At 44.7% G+C, this 25,323-nt stretch overlaps 1 protein-coding gene and 1 pseudogene across 2 annotated transcripts in view; one reads left to right on the top strand and one right to left on the bottom strand.

The window, feature by feature from the left end:
- The window catches only part of RAB30 (RAB30, member RAS oncogene family), a 100,771-nt gene that overhangs the window by 40,502 nt on the left and 34,946 nt on the right, over positions 1-25,323 (top strand). The window lies entirely within an intron of this gene.
- LOC102273410 (N-acetyllactosaminide alpha-1,3-galactosyltransferase pseudogene) lies at positions 12,532-14,090 on the bottom strand (annotated as a pseudogene).

Consider the following 25,323-nt stretch of genomic DNA (forward strand, 5'->3'; position numbering starts at 1 on the left):
TTCTTTGGAATATTGGTTCTCTGGAATATTGTTACAAATATTTTCCTTCCTTGTTTCCGTATTTTTGTCTTTCGATTTTGCTCTCAAGGAGATCTCCTTAACTTTATCTTTCAGTCCTTTTGTTGAATATTTAAAATTTCTGCTATTAAATTGTCAATTTATGAGAGCTTTTTTTGGTTGTTGTTCTCTTAGGGTTTCTTTTTTTAATAGTATCCTATTTTTGTTTCATAGGCACAGTTTTATTTCATTTTTTGTGAAAATACTAATGGTATTCTCCACCCCACCTCCCCGTCCCCCTCCAAATAGTAGCTGTTTCCTTCAGCTTGCTTTTGTGTGTTTGCTGTGGTCTGTATCTTCATTAGAGGCTTTCCCAATATGTCACTGTGAATGTGATCTTTGGCTGTGTTGCTTCTGATTGAGGGCAGGGCAGGGGAATTAAAAAAGAGCTCTCAAGACCTTGACATTGTGGTAAATGAAAGAAGCCACCCACAAAGTACCACATGGTGTATGATTTCATTTTAACGAAATGTCCAGAATAAGCAAATTCACAGAGACAGAAAACAGATCAGTAGTTGCCTGGGGCTGGAGAATGGGGTGACTGTTAATGGGCATAGCGTTTTCTTTGGGGTGATGAAAATATTATGAAATTGATTGTGGTGACGGTTGTACAACTCTGTGTATATACTAAACACCACCGAATTGTACACTTTAAAAAACTGAGTTGATCAGGATGGGGGGACATGTGTGCACCTGTGGCTGATTCATGTCGATGTATGGCAAAGACCACTGCATTATTATAAAGTAATTAGCTTCCAATTAAAATAAATAAATTAATTTTAAAAATGGAGTTGAGTTATATCTTAATAAAGCTTAATATTATAGCTTAATAAACCACCCCAGTGATGATGTTTATACTACTAAACACCATTTAATTGTACACTTTTTAAAAGGGTGAACTGAGTTGTGAGTTATATCTTAATAACTTAAAAAAAAAAAAGCTGTCAGGAAACCAAATATGGGATGGAGATCATTCACTCTGAGCCTCCCTGTAGCTTGATCTGGGAGGGCTGTCTCTTGGGAGCCTCTGGAGCAGCGTCTCCTGGTTTTCCTTCTGCTCTGTTCACCTGGAGGAGTCTTTCATCCTCTTGCAGAGTGTGGGCCACCGGGCAACATTATGGCAGTCCACAGGAGAGAGCGTATGAGAGCCGCTCCTCTGACGTTTCACCTTCAGTAGACACAGCCCTGGCTTTTTCTGTTCCCCTTCAGTTGTGCTGGGTACTCCTGCGCCAGAGACACTCTTGCTCTTTACTATGGAGAATTTCAAAGATTGACCAAAGTGGAGAGAATAGTGCAATAAACCTCCATGTCCCCACTATCCAGGTTCACAAATGATCCCTTCGTGAACATTTTCCTTTCATCTATATTCCCCACCCCCTTCCTTAGACTATTTTACAGCAAATACTAGACATTTCTCTTTCATGCTTTCTAGACACTGTGCTGTGCTGTGCTTAGCTGCTCAGTTGTATCCGACTCTTTGCAGCCCCATGGATGGTAGCCTGCCAGGCTCTTCTGTCCATGGGGATTCTCCAGGCAAGAATACTGGAGTGGGTGACCGGGCCCTGCTCCTGGGATCTTCTCAACCCAGGGATCAAACGCAGGTCTGCTGCATTGCAGGTGGATTCTTTACCATCTGAACCATCAGGGAAGCCCTCTGTTCAGTTCAGTTCAGTCGATCAGTTGTGTCCGACTCTTTGTGACCCCATAGACTGCAGCCTGCCAGGCTTCCCTGTCCATCACCTCCCTGGAGCTTGCTCAAACTCATGTCCATCGGTCAGTGATGCAATCCAACCATCTCATCCTCTGTCATCCCCTTCTCCCACCATCAATCTTTCCCAGCATTAGGGTCTTTTCCAATGGGTCAGCTCTTCACATCAAGTGGCCAAAGTATTGGAGTTTCAGCTTCAGCATCAATCCTTCCAATGAATATTCAGGACTGATTTCCTTTAGGATGGACTGGTTGGGTCTTCTTGCAGTTCAAGTTACTCTCAAGAGTCTTCTCCAACACCGCAGTTCAAAAGCATCAATTCTTTGGCACTCAGCCTTCTTTATGGTCCAACTCTCACATCCATACATGGCTACTGGGAAAAACCATCGTTTTGACTAGACGGAACTTTGTTGGCAAAGTAATGTCTCTGCTTTTTAATATGCTATCTAGGTTGATCATAGCTTTTCGTCCAAGGAGCAAGCGTCTTTTAATTTCACGGCTGCAGTCACCATCTGCAGTGATTTTGGAGCCCCAAAAATAAAGTCTCTCACTGTTTTCATTGTTTTCCCATCTATTTGCCATGAAGTGATGGGACCGGATGCCATGATCTTAGTTTTCTGAATGTGGAGTTTTAAGCAACTTTTTCACTGTCCTCTTTCACTTTCATCAAGAGGTTCTTTAGTTCTTCTTTGCTTTCTGCCATAAGAGTGGTGTCATCTGCATATCTGAGGTTATTGATATTTCTCCCAGCAATCTTGATTCCAGCTTGTGCTTCATCCAGCCTGGCATTTCTCATGATATGCTATGCATATAAGTTAAATAAGCAGAGTGACAATATACAGCCTTGATGTACTCCTTTCCCAATTTGGAACCAGTCTGTTGTTCCATGTCCAGTTCTAACTGTTGCTTCTTGACCTGCATACAGGTTTCGCAGGAGGCAAGTCAGATGGTCTGGTATTCCCATCTCTTTCAGAATTTTCCACAGTTTGTTGTGATCCACACAGTCAAAGGCTTTGGCATAGTCAGTAAAGCAGAAGTAGATGTTTTTCTGGAATTCTTCTGCTTTTTCTGTGATCCATGGATGTTGGCAATTTGATCTCTGGTTCCTCTGCCTTTTCTAAATCCAGCTTGAACATCTGGAATTTCACGGTTCACATACTGTTGAAGCCTGGCTTGGAGAATTTTGAGCATTACTTTACATAGCACGTGAGATGAGTGTAATTGTGCGGTAGTTTGAGCATTCTTTGGCATTGCCTTTCTTTTGGATTGGAATGATAACTGACCTTTTCCGGTCCTGTGGCCACTGCTGAGTTTTCCAAATTTGCTGGCATATTGAGGGCAGCACTTTCACAGCATCATCTTTTGGGATTTGAAATAGCTCAACTGGAATTCCATCACCTCCACTAGCTTTGTTCGTAGTGATGCTTCCTAAAGCCCACTTGACTTTGCATTCCAGGAAGTCTGGCTCTAGGTGAGTGATCACACCATCATGATTATCTGGGTCATGAAGATCTTTTTTGTATAGATCTGTGTATTCTTGCCACCTCATCTTAATATCCTCTGCTTCTATTAGGTCCATACCATTTCTGTCCTTTATTGTGCCCATCTTTGCATGAAATGTTCCCTTGGTATCTCTAATTTTCTTGAAGAGAGCTCTAGTCTTTCTCATTTTATTGTTTTCCTCTATTTCTTTGCATTGATCACTGAGGAAGGCCTTCTTATCTCTCCGTGCAGTTCTTTGGAACTCTGCATTCAGATGGATATATCTTTCCTTTTCTCCTTTGTCTTTCACTTCTCTTCTTTTTTCAGGTATTTGTAAGGCCTCCTCAGACAGCCATTTTGCCTTTTGCAGTTCTTTTTCTTGGAGAGAAAGAGGAGACAAAGCATCCTGAATTCTGTCAGTAAGGGGGTTGTCAAGGGCTCTAACCTCTTTTCAAACTGCTTTCCCTATGGTCCTTACTTTAGCATCCTGTTCCCCTGCTCTAGGTCCCCTGGAGAAGGGCATGGCAACCCATTCCAGTATTCTTGCCTGGAGAATTCCATGGACAGAGGAGCCTGACAGGCGTTAGTCCATGGGGTCGCAGGGTCAGACACGACTGAGCGACTAAATACTCTTTTCAGGAGCACCCAGTATGGCTAGTCTTGGGCCTGGTAAGGGTTCTGTGGTTTAAATCAGTCGAATTCTCAGCTTTCCTTGCATCTGATTTAAGATTCAGATTTCTTGAGTCTGCTAAGTCTGTTACTACTTACTCATTGTATCCCAAGCTTCCCAAATTTGACGTCATCATCTTCTCTCCACGTTCCCTGTCCTGAACTCTTTTTGGCTGTGATAGGTCTTCACTGCTGTGCTCACGCTTCCTCTAGTTGTGGCACATGGGGGCTTCTCTAGTCGTAGCTTAGTTGCCCCACAGCGTATGGGATCTTCATTTCCTGACCAGGTATCAAAACCAAATCCCCTGCAATGGAAGGTGGATTCTTAACCACTGGGCCACCAGACAAGTCTCCTGAATGATTTTGTTATTAAGAAAAAAGCAGGCGTTGGTGAAAGTAGAGGCATCTGTTCACTATGCCAGCCTGTCAGAAAGATCAACTGCTTTTTCATTTTTTTTCCCTTTATTATTCATTTATTTATTTTTGCTCTGTCCAACCCTCTTCTACTCAAACTGGAACCCTTTTATTTATTTATAGATGATTGATCTATTTGCCTGGAAAACCCCTTTCCAGTCTTCAAGAACTAAGAGGAATGTCCTTGTTTTAACACGCCTCTGTTCAAACCTTGAAGTGAAGTGAAGTGAAGTCGCTCAGAGGTGTCTGACTCTTTGCGACCCCATGGACTGTAGCCTCCCAGGCTCCATCCATGAGATTTTCCAGGCAAGAATACTGGAGTGGGTTGCCATTTCTTCTCCAGAGGATCTTACCGACCCAGGGATCGAACCTGGCTCTCCCGCATTGCGGGCAGACGCTTTACCATCTGAGCCACCAGGAAGCCCTAAGCCCAGGCAAAGATACGGAGTCCCTGCGTTATGCCTTGCAGGCATTTTTGTCCTCACCTCTTTTTCTGGCGTTGTTTGCCTGAGCTCCGAGTGCTGCATTGCTATTTGTTTTCATCTTCCTTGCTGGCTGGGGAATTAGGACCTGAGACTAGGAACTAGATCTTGTTTTCCTCTGTACCATGAGCAGTGTCTGGTTCCCAGTAAACACGTGTTAACCCCCAGACTGGCTCATGGAGCACCGTGCTTCCAGGGTGGGGATAGGAAGTGGACAATGATCCTTTCCTTCTTGCCTCTTACAGGCGTGACTGTTTGCTATATATTGAGGAGCAGAACATGTTGTCGTCTTGTTGTTATGCAACGTTGCTCCCTTTGCTTTCAAGTCTGGTGTTTTTTTAGCCAGTCAGCAGGTCAGAGAGGGTGGGAGGGCCGCTGTAAGGGCATAAACATCCTACCAAAGAAGGAAGGGACTCACTCACAGATGCTGAGTTTCCCTCCCTTGAGAGAAAGGCTTGTAGTCTCCACCCCCTCCAACGACCCGCTCCAACTAGGGAAGGGAGGCAGTTTATCCTGTCTTGACAGCTATTCTCTCAGCTCTACAGGGTCTTCCATTGTGTTTTCCTTTGGACGTGATGCCAGGAGGATTTTTTAAATTGATGATTATGTTATTAAAAAAAAAAAAATCTGACATTAAGATATTATTTGAGAGGTCCTGTTAAAAATGCAAATATATAACTTTGAAAGGGTTTAACGTGTTGTTTTGTTATATATGTATATATATACACATTTGGCTGTGCCAGGCCTTAGTTCCGGCATATGGGATCTTCCGTCTTCGTTGCAACATCCAGAGTCTTTAGTTACGGCATGTAAACCCTTAGTTGCAGCTTGAGGGATCTAGTTCCCTAACCAGGGATAGAACCTATGCCCCCTGCCTTGGGAGCTCAGATTCTTAGCTACTGCACCACCAGGGAAGTCCCTGATTTCGTGTTTCTTGAAGTGTGATCCTCAAGAAGCTATAAATATCCTCACGGGGCGGGGGAAGGAAATCAAGAACTAGTGGCCAAACAAATGTGGGATGCTAGATTAAACAAAGTTAAATAGGGTCCCTTCAAGACCTGTCAGCATCTCGCTGCTGTGCCTTGTGACTCCAAGAGGGGTGTGTAGTAGCAACGTTTCCTGAGTTTATTTTACGTTTCATCTGAGAAGCAAGAGGACTTCAGTAATGTGTTTTGTGGAACATGAGTAATTCTGGAAACAGCCCCTCAGCTTGAGTTCATCCTTTGAGGTCCCCCGGATGTGCCACTTCATCTAAACTGCCCCTGGAGATATGTAAACTTTTCTTTCGTGAATTGCCTGACTTTCCTTTGTCTCGTTGTCTCCCTACCTCTTCCCTACCCAGTGTGGTGGTGGTGGTTTAGTCGCCAAGTCGTGTCTGACTCTTAAGTCGTGTTGTGACCCCATGGTCTGTACCCTTCCAGGCTCCTCTGTCTATGGGATTCTCCAGGCAAGAATACTGGAATGGGTTGCCATTCCCTTCTCCAGGGGATCTTCCCGACCCAGGAATAGAATCCGGGACTCCTGCATTGCAGGCAGATTCTTTACCGACTGAGCTACAAGTGAAGCCCTGTCTACCGACGACCTCCTTGTCCATATTGTATCAGTTTCACTACATCTGGGACATCCTTGTCTTGCACAGAGGTACTCAGGAGATACTTGCAGTACTCTATTGGTGCCTTAGCTGAGTCAGCCTTAGACTTCAAAAGGCACTGGCTGGAGTGGGAGCCCAAGAGAGGTCCCGGGCTTGGGACCCTCACTGCTCAGGGATAGGGATCAGAGAGAGGACTCAGGGAAGACACGGGACCAGTGTAAGAGCCTGGACACAGAGGACAGAAAAAGAGCAAAATCTGGACATGCTGAGAATATAAATCAAATGTACCGAAGGCCAGCTCTGTGTCTGACACCCTGTGGTAGACTCTGGTTTTTGTTGTTGTTTGTTTCTGTTTTGTTTTTTTTAAAACTTTTCTTTCTTTATGTGGCTGCATCAGGTCTTAGTTGTGGCACGCGGGCTGCTGCGTTATGCGTGATCTTTCACGCATGCAGACTCTTCAGCTATGGTGTGGCTTAGTTTCTCCTGGGCAGGAGGGATCTTAGTTCCCTGACCAGGAATCGAACCCATGTCCTCTGCCTTGGAAGGTGGATTCTTAAACCCTGGATCACCAGGGAAGTCCCCTAACCATTGAATATTTAAACTTAATCCTGACCTTTCAAATAGGTGATATTCTTCCCATTTGCTCGATGAAGAAATGGCATCAGCAAGGTGAAGCCGACATCAGTGTTTGTGCTGAGGATACAGAGATGAATAAAGCCCAGGCCTTTCCCCCAACGAACCCTTGTTTTATGGAATAGGTGGTCCTGTAAATAAATAATTATAAGCAGTGGGGTGACTACAGTGATCAAGCTGCAGTCAGGGTCACAAGCGAGAACCCAGTGTGTGTATGTGGGGAAGGGGTGGGAGCTGACAAATCCAGAAAGGCTTCCAAGAGTGAGGCTGGAGCCAGGGGGGCTGAGAGTGTGAGGACAGCAGGGACCGAAAAAGCAAAAGCTTGGGGGTGAGGAATATCCCAAGAAATTCATTGCCACTGGAGTATGGCATGTGAGGTAGGTGAGAAGTGAGGCTGAGGAAGTTGTAGACAGGTTGAAGAGTTTTGGATTTGATTTTTAAAAACCATGGGAAGCCGCTGCAGGGTTTTTAGCAGAAGGGCAAGCCCGTTGTGGATACATGGTGGTAGGTAGTATCATTCCCATTGTCTGTGAGGGAAGCCAGGCTCAGAAAGAGACTTGCCCAAGCTCACTCTGCTTATCAGAGGTGAAGCAGAGCTACAATTACAACTCAAATCCATCTGGATCTTTCCATGACTAAGCTGCCTCTCAAAGTAACAATGGACAATCATCACACTGAATTTCCTACTGAAAAGTACTCTCACTCTGATATTGGAATCAGACAATAGTTTTAAGACTTAATATGATAAAAAAAGGTTGTTCTTCTTTTTTTCTCCCTATGTATTTATTTTCAGAGTAAAGAAACACTGGACAAAGTTAGGAGATAAAATATGCTTTATAATAAAACCCATTTACTTCCAATAAAAGTTCTTATTTTCCAGAAGTTTTAGCTTCTAATACATTTAAAGTTTTAGCTTTAATACATTTAAAGATAGTCTAATGATGGATGAAGATAGTGAAAATTTATCAATGTAAAGTGACATTCTTTATTCATTTTTCCTATTTTTTATTTGTTATTTTATTTTTTTATTTAAACTTTTTATTTTATGTTGGAGTATAGTGGATTAATAATGTTGTGATAATTGCAGGGGCACAGCAAAGTGACCCAGTCAGTTCAGTTCGGTTGCTCAGTCATGTCTGACTTTTTGTGACCCCATGGACCGCAGCATGCCAGGCCTCCCTGTCCATCATCAACTCCTGGAGCTTGCTCAAACTCATGTACATTGAGCCAGTGATGCCATCCAACCATCTCATCCTCTGTTGTCCCCTTCTCCTCCTGCCTTCAATCTTTCCTAGCATTGGAGTCTTTTCTAGTGAGTCAGTTCTCCGCATCAGGTGGCCAAAGTATTGGAGTTTCAGCTTTAGCATCAGTCCTTCAAATGAATATTCAGGACTGATTTCCTTTAGGGTGGACTGCTTGGATCTCCTTGCTGTCCTAGGGACTCTCAAGAGTCTTCTCCAACAACATAGTTGAAGAGCATCAGTTCTTCAGTGTTCAGCTTTCTTTATAGTCCAACTCTCACATCCATATATGACTACTGGAAAAATCATAGCTTTGACTAGATGGACCTTTGTTGGCAAAGTAATGTCTCATACATATATATGTATGACTTTTTTTTTGAGCATAAGCCCATCTGTTCTCCTTGGTTGGCCCTTGTAATAAACCTTTTTTCTGATCAAAAAAAAAAAAAAGGCTTAATGTGATCAAGAGCTAAAGTTACATGGTACTAGTACTTAGTGCTATAAAGGTTCAGAGAAGGAGGAATCAGGGAAGACATCATGGGAGAGATGGCATCTGTGTTGCCCTGAAGAAAGAAGTAAACTAGAACAGATAATGCGAAACCAGGTGAGAGAACGATGGGGCTGAGGGGGTGAGGTTGTGCATCCACGTGGTAGAGCAGGAGTGGGCGTGGGAAACAGATAACAAGAGGCCACTCACTTCCTGGCACAGCCATAGCCACTCCCTTCCAAAGATCGCTGTGTAAAGAGGAAAGAAAAAACGATCATATAACTTGATTTCCATGTTCACTTTTGCTAAATATAAATACACAACTGACATTCTTAAAATATGTTTAACTGCCTTATTGCAGTCACTAGGGAGTTTATTTCCTGCCCTGTTCCCCCTCACTCTGCACAGTGATGTATCTCAATGTCCCCATCCCCTCCTCAAAGCCACTCTGTACATAAAAGGACAACAATGAAGATTCTACAGCTGGTAGGACCGTAGCCAGATGTACACACATAAATGACATTTGAGTGAAAATGCAATCATAGGATTCTGTATGATGAACAGAGCTTGCTTACGTAGAAGGGGGTGTGTGTTTGTGTTAATTCTCCCAAGTTAAGATTCCTTCTAACTGTTCTTATGCTATTCAAAGCCTGGAGTTGGAATCTTTTGCAAATGCTACTCTATTATATTACTGTCGATGGTGTGGGGAAAAAAGGATGTATATATGAGTCAAACAGACCCAGGAAAGTATTCCAGCTCCCTTCTTACCAATTCTTTTACCTTGAGCACATTATGAACTGTCTTAAGACCAAGTCTTATGGATCTCTAATCTTATAATTATGCCACTTCTTTCTGCCATCGTGAAATTTACCCATCACTGGATAATTTTCAGTAGCAGATAAATACGCTCTAAGGGGACAACAGAGGATGAGATGGCTGGATGGCATCACTGACTTAATGGACATGAGTTTGAGTAAACTCCGGGAGTTGGTGATGGACAGGGAGGCCGGTGTGCTGCAGTCCATGGGGTCGCAAAGAGTCGGACACGACTGAGCAACTGAACTGAAATGAATATTTATTACCTGAAAACAGCCCCCCACCTCCAAAATTAAAAATGTTTTCTAATTTTGTTTCTCAAATGTTACAAGGTAAATTCATTAATTTAAAACTCTGTTGATTGTATTCCCCTCTTGAGCTATCTTCTAGTTTCTGCATTCCCTTTCTCAGTAAAACTTAAAAGATGTCTCTTGATTTGGCTTTGACTACTTACCCTCACTCCGATCTTTTCTCATCATTCCACAGGGACTGTTCTTGTCTGTGTCATCCAGTGACCTTCATGTTGCCAAGCTGAAGGCCACGGTTTTGTTTTGGTGTTATTCTCTCAGCAGCATGTGATGAGGCTGATCTCCCTTTGACACTCTGCTTTCCTGGGTCTCTTCATACCACCCTTGACTCCCTTCAAGTCTCCTTCTCTCGGGACTTCCCTGTGATCCAGGGGCTAGGACTCTGCTCCCGGTGCAGGGGCTCTGGGTTTGATCCCTGGTCAGGGAACTAGATCCCAAGTGGTGCAATTAAGAGTTCCCATGCCTCTACGGAGATCTAACATCCCATGTGCCACAGCTGAGACCCAGTGCAGCCAGATAAGTAAACACTTTTAAAAACCAAACTCTTGAAAAGAAAATCTCTGTCTGTCTTCAACCTCTAAATGATAATGTGCCTCATGTTCTGAAATGGCCTCTTCTCTATTTATTCACCCTCTGTAGATGTCCTGTTTTAATCTGATGGCTTGCCATAACATCCATTGGTTAATGACCCTCAAATCTGTAGCTTCATCCTCAGACTTTCTCTGGAACTCTAGATTCCTATCCAGAGAGATGTCTAGGCAATGTTGCAAATTTAATGTGACCAAAAGAGAACTCTGGATGTAGTCTAAACCTGTTCTTTCAGTCTTCCCCATCTCAGTAAGTGCTGCTAGTATTCCTTCTAAGTACTCACGCCAATTATCTAGGCCTTACTTTTTTTTAATTGAGAAAATCATTTATTTAACTGTAAATCAGGAATTTTAATTTTTTAACATTATTAATAAGATTTTTGAGTTTGTCCATTTGGATTTTCAATTTAAGTGAACTTAAAGATGTTTCAAAAGGAAACATCATTCCTTTTCTCTGATCTTTGAAGGTATGTCATTTCTTTGCTTTCAGACTTAAATTATGAACTTTCCCTACTCCAGAATGGATCCCAAAAAACTTGAATTATAGAGAGACAAGAGTCCTAACCAACCTTTGATTGCCTTTTTTTTTTTTTTACAAGCCCACTGCTTCATGATTTTTGTTGGTTTTCTTTTGTTTTACTGGGTTGTGAAAAATTTTGGCAAGAACCGAAGAGTAGGAGGCACAGTGAAACAGCAGAGAAAATGGAGGTTTCATTTTATCAAAGAAGCTGACAGTGCTGAGCATCAAGCCAGTGCAGTGGCTCTTCAAGTCAACTGCTTGAAAATGGAAAGCAATATCGTAAACTGGAACACAAGCAAAATATAAACGTGCCTGCATATGTAAATGTTGCCTCCTAACCTCCTTTACATTGACTTGCTTAGCTTTAAAGAATATATAAGATTTCATAGCTTCTTTTAGAGAAAGGAACTGAATAATAAGATGTTCAGTTACAAGGACTGGATCTCCCATTGCCATTCCCTCTACTTTTGATATAAAATCAATTACCCATTTTATTAAACACGTCTGGTTGTTATACGTCAGTAGTGCAAGGGGAAATGAGAGGTTCCTTGATGTTAGCCCTCCAACTTGGGGCTTGATGGGTTGAGGGTTGGAGCCGTGGTAGCAGAACTCACTGATGACTGACTGTCATGAAGTCCAGGTCCAGGAAATGTAACCCCTTGCAGGCCTCCTCAGTCCCCTGCAGGTCTTGGTCTCCTGTGACACCATCCACTTCTGGCCTAGGATCTGAAGACTCAAGTTCCAGAGTCTGGCATACTGAATATGACTTGGCCAAAACAAGAAGCCTCTTCTAAGACAACACTGCTCTGGCTGTCATAATGGTTTAGGAGACTGGAGACCACCCACACTGCCTCCCATTCAGCGCCTGGATCCATGCCATATTTATATGCCAACCGCATGCCCTGTGCCCCTTAGAGGAGGCACTGACAGTGATCAGCTCCCTGTCTTTCTACCCTCTCTTTGCTTATTTCATGCCAACTTACAACAACTCATCGCCGACTTACTTTGAGGCTTTGTTCTCACTTCATGCGGAGCACCCACTGGCTCATTCAGATTGCCTGTGACTCCCAACATCTCCACCACATCCACTGGGAATCTTGACTAGTCTTGGCACAGAAGCCAAACAACGTCCTGATAAGGAAAGGACGTTGACTAAACCATTTGAGGATCACCAAGGTAGACTGGGGCCTACTAAGAGTTCTCCTGCTGCAAAAGCAACTCTGTGTAGCTTCAGACCCAGCAGAGATAGGAAGACACTGAAATCAAGAGGACAGCCCGTCACAATCGTATCTTGTTGCCAAACACTTCCCTTCGCATACTTCTCTCCAGTACGTCAGCTGGCACACATAGAGTGTTTCTGGCTTTTTCTTTGTCTATGGCAATTTTTTTTTTTTTTGGTTCAACTGATAGTGTATCCTCTCCCTGCATTGAGTGTATCCTCTTCCCTGCCTCCCCAACCAAGAATAGATAAGAAATAACTGGGAATTTACATCTGATTACCACAAGTTCATTCTCTCATATTATAAGGCTCAAAGTTACAAGGAGAAATAATATGTACTTGCTGTGTTGGTCTTTTGTTAATATTTTTTTTAAGTTAAAATTAAGTGTTACTTTTCTGAGGAAGTAGCCAGAATAATACTCTCTCAAATTCAGAAATGTACTGGCACAAAGTCAAAGTTATTTCTAACCACATGATAGTCTTTTGTCTGCCAAGATAGCTTGACAAGCTTAATATCGGAAGGCAGGCCTATATGATAATCCCAGCAGTATGCCGGAGATAAGATTTTAGTGAGTTTGTTGAGAAGGAAATACTTGTTTAGATGGCTTTCATCATGCCTTTGGGTTTCTACGTCATTTTTCTTGTCCTTGTGGACTCCCTTGAAGCACTCCTGGGTGATGTTCAGGACCTGAGTGGGTGCTCCCCCCGAAATGGCCTCGTGGTAATAAAAATCCCCTCTGCGGAATCGAATGTATGCTGCAGACTCCTTCCACCTCTCGTAGGTGAACTTATGGGGATCTGCCTTGTACCACCAGGCCTGAAGCTTTGCTCACCGACTCGCCCAGAGTTTCCACCCCAAACTCGTTGTAGAAGACCTGGTCCACCTCCATGGAGAAGAGGAAGTCAGCCTCATGCCAGATGTGGGCTACAACGTGCTCCCCAATGGTCTTCACGCGCATCATGAGAATGCCCGGCCAACTCCTCTCAGGCTTGATCTCAAACACTTTGATGGAGCGCAGAGGACCCAGGTCTATCAAAAGCATCCTGGAGACATCATCCACCATGATGTAAAATATGACTCTGTGGCCAACCATGAAATGCTTATTAGCAGACGTTAAGAACTCCTCCAAGTAATGCTCAATGTAACTTCCGACAGCAAAAACCGTCAGGCTGATGGTAATTTTCTATTTGGCATTAATAATCATCCCAGATGGCTCTGTTGTAAGTGCCTTCCCACACTACAGGCGCCTTCCATTCCGTCATGGTCACAACCTCGGGGCATCTAAGTGGGTTCAATCAGTCCGAGAGATGAAGCTTTCTTTCGTCTTCCTTTCTCTGTTCTTTTTCTTCTGTATCTTCGTCTTCTTCGTGATAACCATTGTTAAGCCATCTCGGAAACCACCAACCCTTCTGAATGCTACTGCCACCAACTTCGGGGTTTTTTGACAGGTTTATCCAGAACAGAGAGCCTTCTGGGCTGTGGCTGTATTCCCCACACACAACATTGACAGCTGAGACAACCAGCATTGACAGAATCACTTTTCCTTTGACATTCATTCTTTACTCTGCATCGTCTGCTCCTCTCCTCCCAGAGTAAAAGGCAAAACCCACCAAGCTCTATTGAGCTCTGCTCTGCAGAAGGAGGCAGGGCTGGGAGGCAGGGAAGGTCCGGTGCTCCGACTCCGGATGCGCAGAAGCTGGGCGCGCTGGGGGCTGGCGGGCGCCTCCGAGGCTGCCCTGCCCGGGCCCTGCGGGGCGTGCTGGGGTGGGGCCGCCGGGCGCTCCTCCCTCCCGGGCTGCAGGCAGCGGGCACTGGGCAGCTGGTAGCACGCTCCCAGCTCTGCCCGGCCCGCAGCCCTAGGTCTTACTTTTGATTTCTTTCTTCTTCTACTATCATCATCCAATCCTTAAGCAATTTCAGTCTTCTAGCTCTATCTTCAAATACATTGCCTGGAAATGTACCCTTGCCTGGAAAATCCCATGGATGGAGGAGCCTGGTAGGCTGCAGTCCATGGGGTCGCTAAGAGTCGGACACGACTGAGCGACTTCACTTTCACTTTTCACTTTCATGCATTGGAGAAGGAAATGGCAACCCACTTCAGTGTTCTTGCCTGGAGAATCTCAGGGACTGGCGAGCCTGGTGGGCTGCCATCTGTGGGGTCGCACAGAGTCGGACAAGACTGAAGTGACTTAGCAGCAGCAGCAGCAGCTCTATCTTCAAAAACATTCCCAAATCTTATCACCTTCCTGCCATCTTCATTCAGTTTCAGTTCAGTTCAGTCGCTCAGTCGTGTCCGACTCTTTGCGACCCCATGAATTGCAGCACTCCAGGCCTCCCTGTCCATCACCAACTCCAGGAGTTTACTCAAAGTCATGTTCATCGAGTTGGTGATGCCATCTAGCCATCTCATCCTCTGTCGTCCCCTTCTCCTCCTGCCCCCAATCCCTCCCAGCATCAGAGTCTTTTCCAGTGAGTCAACTCTTCGCATGAGGTGGCCAAAGTACTGGAGTTTCCATCTTCATTATTAACACCCTAGACTGAAGCGCCTTAGCAGCAGCAGCAGCAGCAGTCCAAGCCACATCATCTCTTAACCTAGGCTTCCTGCAGTAATCTCCTAACTAGTAGCCCTGCTTCAACCTGTATCTCTGCCACAAGACCCTACAGTACAAGGACCAGAGAAATCTTTGGAAAAGGTTAAGTGGTTTATGTCACATTCCCAACCATCCCTCCCCCTCCAGGTGGCCTCCCATTGCACTCAGAATGAGATCCTGACTCCTGGCGGTGACTGACTGAGCTGTGTGTGACCTGCCCTGTGGTCTGTTTCTTAGCCTTTACTCCTTGACCATGCACCCAGCCTCATTGTTCTATTTTGGCTCCTTGAACATGCCAAGTCCATTCTTGCTTTTTAGGCCTCTTTGTACTACTTATTCCTTCAGCCCAAAATGCGCTTCCAGTTTTTTGTTTTTTGTTTTTTTTTGCTAAACTGGGTCTTCATTAGGGCATGTGGGCTTAGTTGCCCCATGACATGTAGGATCCTAGGACCCCAACCAGGGACTGAATATGTATACCCTGCATTGGAAGGCAAATTCTTAACCACTGGACCACCAGGGAAGTCCCTGTTCTTCCTGTCTTCATGTGCTTGGCTTTTTCTTATTCTAATCTTATTTTAAATAGAGCGAGCCCAGAGAGGCCTTCTTTGACAACTCACTCTAAAATTGCTGTCTGGGGATTTCCTTTGTGGTCCAGTGGTTAAGACTCTGCGATTTCAATGCAGGGGGCACAATTTCAATATCTGGTCAGTGAATGAAGATCCCATATATCACATGCTGCAGCCAAATAAAATTGCTGTCTGTATACACTCTGTCCTTTCCTTTTATTTTTGTTCTCTACTGGCAGTTGCCACTATGTGATATTTTTCTTGTTTATCTATGTATATGTTCCTTTCCCCATTCATTCCTTGCTCTCTTTTCTGTTCAGCTAGGATGTGAAGGGTGTGGAGAATTTTGTCTGCCTGTTCATCACTGTAGCCTGGGCTCCTGGGTCAGTGACTTACACAGAGAATATGCTCACTAAAAATGTATGGAATGATGAATATGTTTTTCTCATCTACAGAATGCAGAGGGGAATACTTAGTTCTCAGAGTTGTTGAGGACTTGCATTATCAAATCTGATCATGCATCTAAAGTGAATGGTTCTGTGTCTAGCACCTTCTGCTTAGTAAATAGAAATGATGTTATTTTAAAAGTAGCTGGCTCACTATAGACATTCAGCAAAAATTACATCTCTGTTCTTGCAGTCTGGGTCCTGTGTAGTATTTTATATTGAAATAACCTGTACTCTGAACAAGGTAAAAAAATACTTCCCAATCAGCTTTTTTTTTTCCCCTAAAGAAAACATTTAAAACCTGCTGTTCAGTGATTAGTCAACATCAGTTAGTTTAGAACCATTATTTATTAATGTCACTTCTCCTCCCCCTCCTCCAACACACATAGAGACACTGCATTATAATAAGGTTTGGCTTTCCCCTGGGAAATTATCATTTTCTTTCTTCTCTTTGGTAATATGATCTTTGCCAATTAACTCTCTTCAGGATCAAAGTGTTTTGGGGTTTGGTTTCCTCATCCTGGTGGTGTGGTTCTCTGAAAACTATTCCTAGCTTTTGCATGTTCTGATCAATATTTCTTTTGCATTTATTTAACAACTATTTACTCAGGATCTCCTGAGTGCCAGGCAGTGGGGGTACAGACAGAAATTCATAGGCGCCTCTGTCCTTAAGGTCCAGTAGGGGAAGCAGGATCCCTGAACCAGTGAGGATAATGGAGTGTCTATGAAGGGAGTCTCATGGTACACGGTGGAAGTATAAAGGAGAGAGGGGCTAATTCCTACAGGGGCGGGTGGAGGGGTCCAGAGCTGTGTGATTGCTCACAGCAACAAGGAGAGAATGGCCTCTCCTTGTGAGTAGAGCCATGGAGAGATGAACCTGCCTCAGGGGCCACTCTCTGGGAGCTTGGCATGGCTGTGTGATCATCGTGGTGGTGGTGGTGGTAACTCAAAGGTCATGAGAAACGAAGCCAAAGAGATGAGCAGGGACTGGGTTATGGGTGGCTCTGTGTGCCCTGCTAGGGAGTTTGAACTTTCCAACAATGACTTAATAAGATTTATAAGTACTTAAAAAAAATTTTTTTTAACTTTTTATTTTGTATATTGGGGTAGAGCCAATTAACACTGTTGTGACAGTTTCGGGCTGACAATGAAGGGACTCAGACATACACATACACGTATCCATTCCCCCCCAAATTCCCCTCCCTTTGAGGCTGCCACATAGCATTACGCAGAGTTCCATGTATAAGCACCTGAGATTTACTGGGTGCCAGGCTCTCTTCTTCTTGCTTTGTTGTATTAAATCTTTTCATCTGTAAAATAACCCCATGAAATAGGTGCTGTTATTATCCCTATTTACAAATAAAGAAATGTGGGCACCGAGAGGAAAGGGAACTTGCCCACAGTCGCCCAACTCTTCGGGGCAGAGACAGGACTCAGACTCGGGCAGTCTGGCTCCTACGTTTACCTCCTTCACCAGGCCCGGTTCTTCCTCTCACAGTGAGCTTGTGTGGGCGGCCAGGATCTCCGAGGAGTTTGAAGGCTGGGAATGGCATGGTCAGATTAGTTCTTTGGAAATTAATATTGTAGTGGAGTAGTCACAGTGCATCTTGTCCACGAGTTCGTTTCCAGAAACTTCTAAGGCAAAGAATGCAATGTGACTTTTTGCCTTGATGTAGGCAGTATCTGAATGAGGTTGGCCATGTTCACAGTGGCACCTTACGTCTTCATCAGCCCAGCCCCGCCGCTTTCCCCCAGCCTTGTGACAGCGGACAGAGGCTTTGCTAGACACACATGGAGGAGATGAATAGTCAAGTTTGTCTCGAGGGGCCCTGTTGTTTGAAAAGCCCCAAAATGTCACACTCCTGCAGAAACTGAGCCCGTCCGTGAGGAAAGCAGACTTAGTCTCGCCTCCCTGTCTGCAGGGCCCACATTCAACGGGCAGCGGAGCCCAGGCCTTGCTTGCATAGCGATCCCTGTTTCTCTTTCTGGAGGGATCCTTGCTGGTGAGGTTGTCAGTTCGGTGTCAAGGAGGTTAAATATGCTGGATCAAGCAACCAGTTGGATTGGATCCGTTCAAGCTTTTCCTGATTTGAAAACCTAATCCATTGTTATATCTATTATCTTTTCTTTTTTTAATTTAAAACATTTTTATTTAGGCTGTGCTGGGTCTTTGTTGTGGCTCATGGGAGCTTCTATAGTTAGTTGCGGTGTGAGGGGCTTCTCTCTAATAGCAGAGCACGGGCTCGCGAGCGCACGGGCTCAGTAGTTGTTCTTCACGGGCTTCGTTGTTCAGTAGTGTATGGTATCTTAGTTCCCCGACCAGGGATCGAACCTATGTCCCTTCACTGGAAACTGGATTCTTAACCACTGGGCCACCAGGGAAGCCCCCCATTATCTTTTCCAAATCTGAGAAAATTCCTTCTAATTTACAACAATGTCAGCTTTAGTAGCACAGCACTCTCCACGCTCCTGGCTTATGGCTATTGATACAGGCCTAAGAAGACTGAGCGCTGAAGAATTGATGCTTTTGAACCATGGTGCTAGAGAAGACTCTTCAGAGCCCCTTGGACAGCCAGGAGATCCAACCAGTCCATCCTAAAGGAAATCAGTCCTGGGTGTTCATTGGAAGGACTTGCCGGGGACCAGCCCCGGCTGATCCAGGGTATTCGAAGGAGAGACGGCATAGGCGAGGATCAGGATACAATAGCTTCAATTAGATATTAATTAAAGATATAAAGAGTAATAGAATAAGGATAGCTCAGTAGGAAAATTCAGTGGAGAAAAGAGGCTGAGTAGCTTGGTTTACGTGGGAGACCAATAAAACTTCAAGACAAGAAGTTTGCACCACTTACGTAGGCCGCAGGCGTCCTTCCGTTCTCCCGAAGGAGAGGAGACACTGAGGCCTCCCCGGTCGGATCTTAGAAGCCCAGGCATAATTAGTAAGCATGGTGGGTTCCAAGGCCCAGATGGAGACTCAACCAGAGTGAGAGAGAGAGCGACATGGGGAGACCAGTATTTCGAGAAACTGATCCCAATTCTTTATTTTCCAGAGTCTGTTTTTATACACTAAGATGTTATACAAAAGTCACATGGGGACAGCAGTCCTGACTTTTATTAAAGTCAGGTGCTTCACACAAATGTATACAGAGGTCTTAGGGGTGTTACATCATCTTCTGGCCAGGGGGGCCTGCTGACAATTTACGACCCTCTCCTTGTGACAGCGGTCAGTCAATCAGGACACTTATTTCTCCAGGGCTGATTATTCTCAAAACAGATGCCACCCAAATAAAGTTACATTCCTACAGGGTGAGGGTGTAGTGGGTTTTAGTTAAGGAAAGAATTTACTTAGCCTAAGGTCTAACGTGATTAATATCAAAGGTTAATTCTATATATTCATTAATGTGTGTAAGGGCAGGGGATGTGGAGTCTTAGCAACAAACGTTGGCTCAACAAATGAAAAACCCTTCACCAACACAATTTCTAATCAGCCCATTATACTTATACTAATAGTTTTCTAACTTCTCTAAAGAACCTGTTTTTAGAGGGTTTAAAGCATCTTGTGCCTCTCACGGTTGGGAGGCTGTGAGCAATCACATGTGGCTGGACGAGCCTGTCAGGCAGGCTAGAGAACCTTCAGAGGAGTTTGTAGGTTAAAACACTCTTGTCACACCCAAGAGTTTTTATTGACTGGAGCTCTAGGTTAACTCCTTCTCCGAAAGAGGTGGTGGGGGACAGCCCCCCGTAAAGTCAGAGGTGTAGGTAAGAGCACAAAGTAGTAAAGTAGGCAGGCTCTGGTTATGGGGGTAGACGCTCGAGGATTTCCAGGGGGACTCCTGAGGCTCGATCCCGCCTTTGCGTATGTCGAGCCTCCTTCCTCATGACCTTTGCCATGGGCGGAGTACCTCACTCTGGCCCCCAACAAGGACTGATGTTGAAGCTCCAATACTTTGGCCATCTGATTCGAAGAGATGACATACTGGAAAAAACCTTGATGTTGCGAAAGACTGAGGGCTGGAGGAAAAGGGGGAGACAGAGGATGAGATGGTTGGGTGGTATCACTGACTTGATGGACGTGAGTTTGAGTAAACTCTGGAAGACAGTGAAGGACAGGGAAGCCTGGCGTGCTGCAGTCCCATGGGTTGCAGAATCAGACACAACTTAGCAACTGAACAACAACAACACAGGCCTGAGAGTCTTCCGCAGGTGTTAGGAACTTTGATCATTACAGCTGTTCCGCCACCATGGTGTGAACTTGCTGTTTTGTTTACAGTCAGACATTGTATGAGGTCAGTTCTCTTGACAGCACTTGAAAAAACCATTGGTATATCTTCCTATAGGTCTTTGTTATGTTCTCTGGTTTTAAAAATTGAAGTGATTTTTTTAACTACTTTGAAGGAAATCTTGTCATGATTACAGTGATCAAAACCAAACTAAATCATGTAGTGCTTAGGAAAAAGAGACAGGGAGGAACACATCAACATGCTGTTTGTGTTGCTTTTGGTAATTCCTTTTTCTATGTCTTCTGTGTTTTTAAAAAATGTGTCTATGGTATATGCAAAATGTTAAAACTTTTTAAAAGGTGGGGAGGATGAAACTTAAAAAACAAAAAGCTCCCTGTGATCTCATAAGCTAAACGCCATATATGTTCTTGGTTTGGAAATGACCTTGTTCACATCCATGCTTATTTTTTTATAGCTACGGTCCTGATAAATGCAGCTTTGTGTATTCTTTTAGTTTTGTAGCCTATGTTCAACATTATTGCATATTTCTACATAGTTTTCATAACTGGCATTTCTAATAGCTGCCCTGCATTCCATGGTGTTGATGTTCCATACAGCACTGCCTGAGCGGGACAACTGGATTGTTTCCAGTTCTTTTAGGTAAGATGTAGTGAGCATTTCTGTTCATATTGCATTTTGAGTTTATTCCTTAAAGTGAATTTCCAGAAGTGAGTTCCCAGCATGGAAAGTGTGAATGCAGTTATGGCTTTTGGTTTGTACTTGTAGGAAGATTCTGCTTTCAGAAGAGCTAATTAAATGTGGATGGTCACTAGCTGATTATGTGTCTACCTGTTCCATGTTTCCCTTACCAGTATTGAGTCCCTATATTTTAATAAAGTGTATTATTTCTAAATAAGTCATGTTTATTGAAGAAAATTTAGAAAAGATATAAATAGATCAAGAAGAAAATAATCTATAATCCCACCACTTAGAGGAAGCATTTTTAAAATGTATTTTCTTCCATGTATATGTTTCATAATGTTACATCATGTGGTTCCATGTAACCATTTCTCCACTGTTGGATAGAGGCTTTGCCCACTCCGTTTTCGGGGACTATGTTAAATAATACTGGAATGAACTTCCGTTGTGCTCTACTGTGAATAAATCTGTGTGTATGTCTTGGAATCATTCCTTAGGGAAAACTCCCAGAAGCAAAATTGCTAGATCAAAGAGCGTGGATGTTGTTAAGGCTTTTGATAAATATTGAAGGCCTGCTAGTGAGGACAGTCGTTGCTTGTTAGGCTTAACCTGGTTAGACATTGCTGGCTGGGTGAGAGGTGACAAGGGCTGGAGCCAGGCTGGTGCAGTAGAGACAAAGGTGTGGTGGAGGGGGGTAGTCAGGCTGCATTTCTTTCTTCTTCTTTCTTTTTCAATTTTATTTATTCATTTTTGGCTGCAATGCATTGCTTTTGTGGCGAGCAGGAGGCCACTCTCTCGCTGTGATGTTCGGGCTTCTCATGGCGTGGCGTCTGTCGTGGAGCACAGGCTCCGGGCGCACGGACTTCAGTTGCAGCGTTGCGAGCTCAGTAGTTGTGGCACAGGCCTGACTTGCTCTGAGGCATGTGGGATCTTCCCAGCTTGGGAACCCATGTGCCCTGCATTGGCAGGTAGATTCTTACCTACTGCACCACCAGGGAAGCCCCAGGCTACATTTCTGACAGCACATCAGCGGGCCTTGGCGACAAATGGCTTGTGGCCTTCTGTGTATGTGTTTGTGTGGTGTTCGGGGTAGACTGGAGAATTTTTACCCCATATTCCATGTAGGAATTTGCAAGGATAAGGGTCTTCCCTGGTGGCGCGGATGGTAAAGAATCTGCCTGCATTGCAGGAAACCTACGTTCCATCCCTGGGTCGGGAAGATCCCCTGGAGAAGGGAATGGCAACCCTCTGCAGTTTTCTTGCCTGGAGAATTCCATGAAGGGGCTTGGCGGGCTACAGCCTATGGGATCACAAAGAGTCAGACACAACTGAGCAACTGACACACATACAGATAAGATAATTTTTAGGACAACAAACCTGAGGCCTTCTATAAATGTAAAAGGTTATTGATAGTAATAGTCACCAAGAAATCTCACCCCACAAGCCTGTTTCAAGGATGAAATAGGCTGATGTGTATAAAGCATCTATGCTCTAGACAAATAGACTTTCTTCTGTGTTGACAGCGGACCTGGCAAGGTCTTGGGAGATAAAACTTGGGAGAATTGCTACATTTTATCCTCCTCCATTTGAGTCACAGAGCATGTGGACACCTGCTTCCCTTTTTCCTTTTCTCCTGCTTCCAGTGAGGAGGGAATCTGTTTAACAGTTGAGGGTAGGGTCCAGCCTGGAGTGACAGGGAAGGAGATACCCCCATCCCCATCCCTGGTCTGCCTTGGAGGGAAGTGCTTGGGGCTGAAGCTCTGACCTCTGGCTGCCTGCCCACCTCCCCGCCCCCCCCTTCTCTGAATCTCAGCCTGGGGGAGGAGCCTAAGGATGCTGATAACGAGGTCCTTCCGGTCCAGCCAAACAGGCGCAGGAAAGCTTCTGCGGAGGAAAGATTAGACACACTCCCTGATCTACACAACGTGGAGAACAGACCTTCCCCGCCTCTCCAGAGCTCTTGGCGGGTGGTATTGTTTATTGTTGGAGGAGGACAACAGAGGGAGCCTGGCAGGCTTGTGCAGAAGCCGGAAACAGCGAGTTGGGTCTGGGAAGGCGTTTTCTTCGATCAGTGCAACAAACATGTTTTGCAGACAGAAGCTCCCCATCTTGGAAAGGGATTAATGAGTGGAAGGGTATCTTCCGTCTCCCCGGTAGACAAGGGGCCTGAACCACCCAGTGTATCCTGTGCCCAGGTGCTGTGGTGCAAAACAAATGAGCCCTGCCTGCTGGGGGAGTGCGTGGAATGGGGCCCAAGTGGGTGGGGGGCGGCCCTCCCCCTCGTCTCCCTTCTTTGTGGGAAGACACATCTGGGGTCCAGGGCCGTGATGCCTTCTCACCGCGCAGAAAGTGAAAGAGCGTTGTTAACTTAAGCAGGATCGTTCACATGTGGCCTGTGGTGAACTCTTCTCGTGAAATGCCATTCCCTGGATTACTTTTCACTTTCCTTATTCCTCTGGATTCCCAAATCCATTTTGTATTTAGAGAAAAGAGGAAAATATGGAAGATAATGTGTACGAAGAATAAGATAAAATATCTTACTGTCTTGCCTTTGAAAATAATACTGTGGAGATCTCAGGCCTACTTTGTTCTTTATCTTTATTTTTTTCATGTGTCTCAAAAAATATTCTTGGGACTTCCTTGGCGGTACAGTGACAGGAGATTGTGCTTCCAAAGCAGGTGGCCGAGGTTCGATCCCTGGTCAGGGAACTAGATTACACATGTTGCAAGGAAGACCTGGAGCAGGCCCATCCCCCACCTCCAAAAAAAAATCTCAGAGGCTGCTTTTTTTTTTCTTCCCATTTATTGGACTCATAATACGCCTCCCAAGTTGGAAATGCAAGCCAACCCAGGGCTGCTTTTGACCTCCATCCCATCCATGGGTCCCTGCCAATCTCCCTGGTGGTTAGGCCCCAGCCTTGCCCAGTGGGGATTTATATCTGCAGACTTTATTTGTCCTGGCAGCAGCTCTGATTTAGAGTCTGGGGACGCAGGTGTCTCTTCTGACTCTGTGGCTTGCACGCTGTGCAGCTGGAGGCAAGTCACTCTTCGTCCTTTCAAAGGCCATTTCTGTAAAATGGGGAGAAGGAGACAGGTTCCTCCTGCCTTCTCAGGAGTGTTCTGTGTCAGAGCCCAGTGAGAGCAGTTTCTGAGCGGCAGTACATGATCCTCACGGGCGAGAGTTTTGTTTTTATTAGGGACACAAATAGCCTATCGTTCTACCCGTTGGATTTTGCTGTCATACACACGATGGATACTTGGTTTTAAGGGAATTTGGCGTGAAAGAATGAGCCCACCATGTAGAGAGACATGGTTTAATATACACCACGAACTGGAAAAGGCAACTCCAGAACCTGGGTGGGACATTCCTTAAAGGGTCTCTGTCACAGTAAGGGGTGCAGCAGGGCAAAGAGAAAACAGAGACAGACAGAGCACCTCAAATAGATATTTTTAAAAGGGCCCCTTTCACTGTATCAGGATAGCTACCTTGCCTTTTAAGCACTATTGTAAGACTGAATGAAAGGGCAGAGTATAATTTTCTTTTTTTTTTTTTAATATTTATTTGTCTGCACTGGGTCTTAGTTACGGCATGTGGGATCGAGTTCCCTGAGTGGGAATCACACCTGGGCCCCCTGCCTTGGGAGTGTGGAGTCTTAGCTACTGGACCATCAGGGAAGTCCCTATAATTTATTAAGAGTTGGAGGTTATCTTCTTTCCCAAAAAGAGCTAGATACTACAGCCTCTCCAAAAGCAAACACTGTACTAGTTTTCTTTTGTAGTTTTTCTGGAGATATTTTATGCAGATGTGCTGGGCTATGCTAAGTTGCTTCAGTCATCCCCGACTCTTTGGGACCCTGTGGACTGTAGCCTGCCAGGCTCCCCTGTACCTGGGATTCTCCAGGCAAGAATACTGGAGTGGGTTGCCATGCCCTCTTGCAGTGGGTCTCCAGGGATTGAACCCACAGTCTCTTACGTCTCCTACATTACAGGCGGATTCTTTTCCACTAGTGCCACCTGGGAACCCCATGCAGGTGCAATTAATTAATTATATGCCCTCTTTTCATACTATGGACTTCCCCAGTTGCTCAGGGGTAAAGAATCTGCCTGCAATGCAGGAGACTCTGGAGGAAGATCCCCTGGAGGAGGAAATGGAGACTCACTCCAGTATTCTTGCCGGGAAAATCCCATGGACAGAGGAGCCTGGTGGGCTATAGTTCATGGGGTCGCAAAGAATCAGACACAACTGAGCAACTGAGCACAGCAGCAGCTTTTCATACTATGCACACTGTGCTCCACCTTGCTTTTTTCACTTAATGTATTTTGCAGATGTCCATACTGGGCTGCATGGAATATTGATGTATAGTTTTCACAATCTGTACAACCATTTTCCTGCTGATGGAGTTGCTGATTTCATATTTGCTATTATAAACATTGTTGAATATATCCCACTCCATGTGTCTTTGCACATATGTGTCAGTATCAGTGCAGGATAAATTCCTCGAAGTAGAATTGTTGAGTCAGAGGGATTATAATAGTCTTTTTAGTTTTCAGTTGATATAGCTTTGCATAGAAATTGCATTGGTTTC

The sequence above is a fragment of the Bos mutus genome, chromosome 29 (assembly GCF_027580195.1).
Source record: "Bos mutus isolate GX-2022 chromosome 29, NWIPB_WYAK_1.1, whole genome shotgun sequence".
Classification (NCBI taxonomy): domain Eukaryota; kingdom Metazoa; phylum Chordata; class Mammalia; order Artiodactyla; family Bovidae; genus Bos; species Bos mutus.